The following is a 7,035-nucleotide window of genomic DNA, read 5'->3' on the forward strand; positions in this document are numbered from 1 at the left end:
TTCCTTTACTCCCATGCATGACAGCTGTTTACACTTGATTTAAGGTTGGATAATATGTCTTTAACCATAAAAGTGTCTCACTCCTCTCAATGCATATAAATACATACATTCAATTCACAGTCAAGCAAGCAAACTCTATCCAGATTCAAACACCTTACTGCACAGTGTATATGCAAACCTAAGTTAGTTTCTGTCTTGGAAGTATTGAAATCTAACTTGACTCCGCCAGATGGATTGATTCGCATAATTCGCATTTGCTCTGCATATCCCTCAGGGAACTCGGTTGGATATCTTTTGGGAAGAGGCAGAAATACTGATTGCTGATTGGATAAATCATCTGTCTATCACCACCTATGTTATGCCAAATCGACCAATCAGATCAACAAAGCATACGGCGTTCTAACAAAGCGTCGAGTGTCAGTAAAGGATATTTGCCATTTGTGTAACGTGAATTTACAGATAAAAGGCACAATTCCAGGTGCCCGATCCAACATATTCCAACAGAAGGACCCAAGAGAAAAAGGTGTTGGCGAGCAGCTTGCTCGATTGCTGCGCTCACCTCATCCGCCAATGCTGACATGTTGTTTACACTGAACAGTCGTTTCTGGTTGCTTCCCACTTCGAGCCTCCTCAAAACCAACGCTGATTGGTTTGGTCACTTGGGGAAACTTCTCCAAATTTTGTCTGCCGCAAGTTGTCAGAATGATCTGCGAGTACGGGCGCACTAACACTGTCCATCCGTACCGTGCCCCGTTCTTTAGGGTACTTGCCCCCCTCTCCCTCCCAGGCCCGTTTGTACTCACACTACCTGGGCCTCGCGCGAATGCTTCATGCTGCCTATACATCATCGTGCCGTAACACGTCACACACATTGATCAACGCCATCGCGATGTGTCGCTTTGTTTACAGATCTTTCCATAGACCTCAGAGTTTTTGTGCGTCTTGTCCGACTGTTTTTGAATATTTTCTTCCAACCAAATCTGCAGTAAACACTCCACCTCCGCATCACATCAACGTGAACCTTTCGCCGCCATTTTTTTTAAATGTCCTCGCATGGTCTGTCTTTTTTTTCTATGTCCGAACAGGCGTACATAAAATGACGTCAGTACCGCCGTAGGCCTCGTGCTCGTACACCTGCGCATGCTCGTGCAAACATGCTTTACCAAAGCTCACCTCTTCCAAACGGTCTGTGGCCGGCAAGCGGGCCGCTGTTAGGCGCGGGACGGTTGCACTCACACTGGTCAAACAAAGTAGACTTTAGCCATGGAACGTGTTTGGGCACGGTACGGATGGAAAGTGTGAGTGCGCCCTAAAATACAATGGAGCTGGTCTCATGGTCTCATGAGACTAATTGAAATCATTGACTTGAGTAAATTCAGGATGGAGGTAGGCTGGCTAACTTACTCAACTCATAGATAGTAACTGCTACCGTCATTTCACATATGCCTAGCTTGAGGCGTTGTGCCTGTGACATTGTAACATGCACGACCGAGGAGGGGGGATCTGTGGTGTGTGCACGAATTGTGAACTGCGCTGATTGGACAGGATGACATGGGGGCTGTCGATTTTTGCAGAACAAACAACGTATAATATTTTCCCCCTGACATGTAGTATGAAATGAAAATACAATTAAAGTACAAAATTGTAGCTAAGTACAGGAATTGAGAAGATACATTCCACCACTGGTTAATTGTAAAACACTTAAAGCCCCTGAACACCCACACATGTGTTTTCAGTTAACTAGTTGATTAGACCTCTTCTCAGGACTGTGTGGGTGTGTCTACTGTGATTGATTGACATCTTTCTGAGTCTCCTGTTAACTTTGTTTCACCTGTTAAGGCGGGACAAAGTACACCTGTATCCTTCCGATTGGTAGACGGACGTTAATGACCTCGTAAATTCCCATCAAATTCTCATCAAAGCCCCGCCCACCTTCAACCCAAGCAAAGGTCTAATCAGCCAGAATAACTGGAAACACCTGTGTGGGTGTTCAGGGGCTTTAATTCCACACTTTGAGATTAGGGATACATCGCTATTTTTCAGTCCTAATTTAGCTGAAGTGAGAGTCATTTATAGTCATTTTCTCCAGGTCACATCATCTTTTAGAATCTGCAGATTTTCCCGTAACCCTACTAGATTAGCTATCTCTGAGCAGAGGCAAGACAAGGGAAAGGGGAGAAACAGAGCAACAACTGGGCTCATGCAGAACAGAGCCCTTTAATGTGTTATTTTAAAGGTTTGCCAGAGTCGTTCAGTAGGAATGTGTGTTCGGGCCAATACATCAATGTGTGCTCGGGCCAATACATCAATGTGTGCAGACATGCAAGGGACTTTTACTGTTTGAGTTTTTCTTCTCCTTCTGCCTTAATCTTTTGCCCCTTTCTATTCTCTTTTTATCTTGAAGGTGGCCAGCAGTTAAGTCTCATGAAAACAATTCCTGTCATGTTTGTGTGTGTGTGTGTGTGTGTGTGTGTGTGTGTGTGTGTGTGTGTGTGTGTGTGTGTGTGTGTGTGTGTGTGTGTGTGTGTGTGTGTGTGTGTGTGTGTGTGTGTGTGTGTGTGTGTGTGTGTGTGTGTGTGTATGGATGAGGGGGACATTTTAAATGACTCAGGTTAGACAGAGAGGCAATTCAATCCCCTCACTGGGAATAGAGACACAGAGGACATCCCTGGACATATGCAACTGTTTTGCAGGAAGCCACGCTGTAGTCGACCATCATTTATTTTTCCATGTATGCAAATACACATGCACAAAACACACATACACAAACTCAACAAATCAAAAATGATACACACCCTCTCCAGAAATTTTACATGCACAAAGCGGGCACAGGGGACAAGTGGCTATTGAATATTAACCATGAAATTACAAAGGCTGCATTCTAATGGAGGGGAAGAGGTCAGAAGCTGGGATGGAAATCATAAATTAATACCCCTGACATGACAAGCTGCTCGCCCTTGGCTCCCACCAAACACACCCTCCTCCACTGAAGTCACAAAGACACCTAGAGAAGGAAATACTCAATTTATTATTAATTTTGGGTCAAAGGAGCACCACAACAGTCACAGAACTCATACAGTATGCCTGATACTTTTCTGATGTGACTATTGTATGAGCCGACAACCACGTAACCTTCATGTGTGGCTACATATATAGGGGTTATTGTTAAAGTGTTTTCAAGAGACCTCTTTTACAATTTCAACTAGTTTACATCCTTTGCAATCAATTAAAATCTGTGCCTTTCATATCAGAGCTTTGGCAAAGTCCTTTGTGATGATGCTGAATGACAATTTTGGCACAAATAAGTAGCTGATGGTGTGTGAATTTGATACGCCAAGAACATCACATTCTACTGCATACTTGTTTCTACTGTGATTCTTGTTCTTTTATCTTTAAAACAATGGCCTTCAGATAAACTAATTAGAGCTCAAGCAAACATAAAACACATTGAATTGTCTCAAAGTTTTTACATAGATTGTTTAATTGATTGATTATTTTAATGTCATGCACATCAAAGTGTCACCCAATAAACTGTGAAGGTGACGACATACAAAAATGATTAATTATTACAGAAAAACTCTACATTGTGAACCAGACACTTCTCTTCTCAAGCTCTACAAATGAATTCTGTCACATACAAAAAAAAAGAGCTCTTTCTAAAACACAGTTCAAGTCTTTTATAATCATCCAACCGGAATAAATCTGTAGAGAGGGAGGACATTTTTCTGAGGTGTACAGTTCTTAAATCTTCACGAGGAGTAATGGAGCATAAAATGAACTTTGTTTTCAATCTAACCTAAATCACATATCAAAATCTCTTCTCTCAGCGAGACCATTATCTGTGTTTGTGGCTCATGTGCATGCACGCAGTTATGCATGTAGAGTTCCTTGAAAGATGGTTACGTTTTGATTAATGATTTGAAAGAGGTTGAAAGTTGTAGTTTCTTGTAGGGATGCACAATATGGATTTATTTTAACACTCTATTGTATTTTAAAAATAAGTTCATAAGTGTACTTTACGCACATCTGGGGGTAAGAAAGCCTGAATATGATTTAACATTCTCTCACACAACAAAAAAAAAACAGACTTTAAAAAGTAATTTATTTTTTCTTGTAAAATACATTAAAAAAACTCCACAAACATTCTATGGCTTTTATGGAGCATTTTGCCTGAGAATTTCAAATCAAATTATTTGACATAATCATAATGTTTACTTAATACATTGGAGGATCGCAAACCAACTATAAAGATCCATACCCTCACCCACTGTATCGGAGTTGTGTAGATGCTTAGTTAAAGAGATATTTTACCCATTTTAATCCAGGTCTTTGTCATGGCAATGTGGGCACTGTGTTCAGATGAACGGTGTGTGGCCTGTCTCAGTAGAAGAAGTCCCCGAGGAACGGAACATCCTAGATGTGACGGAATTCACAGAATGACGTGGATTAAATGGGTAAAATATCTCTTGAAGTCAATAAAAAGCAATTTGGCTTTGTATTATCAGACGACAATTTATCGGCTAATATTTAATTATCTGAATAATACTTAAGAATCATCAGCCAATAATTTATTGGTAGTATTATAATGGTATAAATGTGTGTTTTTTCCAATTTGCCTACATCAAGAGACCATCTCTAAACACTGAAGACCGAAGGACCAAACACAACCTGAATTCACATTCACAGTCACTTTCATGTTTGCTTACGTTTGCTCACGTTTGCGCATGTTAGCTCACAATCCAGCTCCTATTTTGGAATAATGTGTATTCATATGACACTTCAACACCTTCATATTCTTGATCAACATTTAGGCTCACATTCATATTATTCATATTCTTTAATAAGATTTTGGTAAGAAATTGGGTCATAATTTAATGCAATTTAATTCCTTAAAAAATACAGACGTAGTCTGAGCCACTGTCCAGAACTCCTACAAGATATTGAATATCCCCTCTAAAAGAAGCCCCCCCCCCCCCCTTTTCCAATTCCAGTAAAAGAACATTCCAGTGAAATAATTAGCTCTTAGGGTTCTGGTGCTATTCTTTCTTTTAACCATCATTTGTTGAACAAAACGATCACTTCCACTTATTGAAACAGTACAAACGTCTCTGTACAAATTGCAGAGGCACAGACAGATGGATTGAAAGAGCCAGTAAATAACTCTGGAAAACAACTAGAAACCTATAATACCGCTACTGGCTGTAAATCACAGGGAGGAGAGCTCTACTGGGGCAGCTGTGTGAGTCAGTGGAACCAGTGCCAGTGAGTCCTTACAAAGAAACATCTTTTCTTCCTACATGAGAGGCGAGGGGGTAGAGACACAGAAAGAAAGAAAGAAAGAAAAAAAAAAGAAAGAAAGAAAGAAAGAAAGAAAGAAAGAAAGAAAGAAAGAAAAGAAAGTAAGAAAAAAAGAAAGAAAGAAAGAGAGAAAGAAAGAAAGTAAGAAAGAAAGGCATTATTACCAAACCTACTTTGTCATCACCATGTACTTTATACTGTAACATCTAGTATGGAACTGCAAAGATTAGCTGGTGTTCGGATGATATTTTCAGCACTATTTTTCTGAAACACTGAGAAAAAAAACACTGCACTGAAATATGATTTAGAGCAATTAAAATGCTAAACCAAAGTCCATTGCAACAAATAAACGTTATTAAAGGGCATATAAACATCTTTCATAACATGGCACACTGTGTTCATTAGATGCCGATTACATGTTCTCCTCTTTAACAGTGCACAGCAGTGTTTTACAACAAGTAGAAGTGAACGAAAATCGTGGCAAGCAGACAAGCTTGGATCAGCAACAAAAATGTGTGTGTGCCGTATCGTGTTACTGCCACTGCAGGACTACTGAGGGAACCACAGCCCAGTGGGCTTCCATGGAATACACAATCGCACACATGCACACACATACGAATGCACAAGACACACGAGAATTGGCAGGACTGAGACATTTGTTTTTGCTTCGGTCTCACGGAAGCAGCAGGAGCAGTTAGGCCTGAGCAGTGTGAGTGGGTGGAACACAGCCTGGGCGCAGGGTAGATGACCATATGCATGTGTGAGTCTTGAAAAAGTATCCCAGACCATCTGACATAGGTTTTTGACGTCAGTTAGTGTGAGACAGACGAGACAAGAACGCTTTCTAAGGCAGTTGGAGCTCTGCTTTAGTAGAGCTGCTTTCAAAAGAGAGGATTTTTGCTAAACAAAGCACAGAAACACAGTAGCCTCTGACTCCTGTATGATCTTGGAGTGATGTTCTCATTACAGATGTCCAGTGCTGATACAGACCATCTCCCTTACTTCATCCCTGCTCTATTGAACAATGACCATATATCTTCCTTATACAACGATGACAGATAGATTAAACCGGTGAGCTAGATCCCTCTGCTGTGAGAGCATCCGTTAGATAATGAACCACTGATGAATCACCTGAAGGATCTAGATGGAGTAAAGTCATTTGATTTAATGGGTATGCATACCTGCAGTGCAGCAGGCATTACCTGATCAATCTGAGGTACTGATCTTGGGTCAGTTTGGGTCATTTCCCTGCAGAAGTTGCGGCTAAGACTGTCCAAGTTTAATTGCTTCTGTATCAGAGTCTGAAACAATATTCGAAACCAATAAATTAGATATTTCTGATTGTAGCATGTGACAGTTATCTATATCCATTGGTTAACAAATATTACCACAGCTGACTTTTTGAAAACTAGGCCATGATGACGCACTAAATGAGAAACTTTAGAGTGCAGGCCAGGAACAATGTACAGTGTAACTGAACTGGAGGATTTGGGGTAATAACCCATTCCCACTCCACCGGCCACAACCACTCGTGCAAATTTTAACCGCACTGTACCCTTGCCTCAACTTGAAGGCGAGTTTAAAGCAAATACAGAAAAAATAAGTTAGGGATCATTAAAATGGTTTATCCATCCCAGCTGCTTGTGAATTCAGTATAAAGGGAGAGAAAGGCAAACAATAAAAAGGGAGAAATTGAAAAATGGGGAGATATAACTCCTGACTGAATACATAATGAAT

This window comes from Echiichthys vipera (assembly GCF_963691815.1).
Source record: "Echiichthys vipera genome assembly, chromosome: X".
NCBI classification, from domain to species: domain Eukaryota; kingdom Metazoa; phylum Chordata; class Actinopteri; order Perciformes; family Trachinidae; genus Echiichthys; species Echiichthys vipera.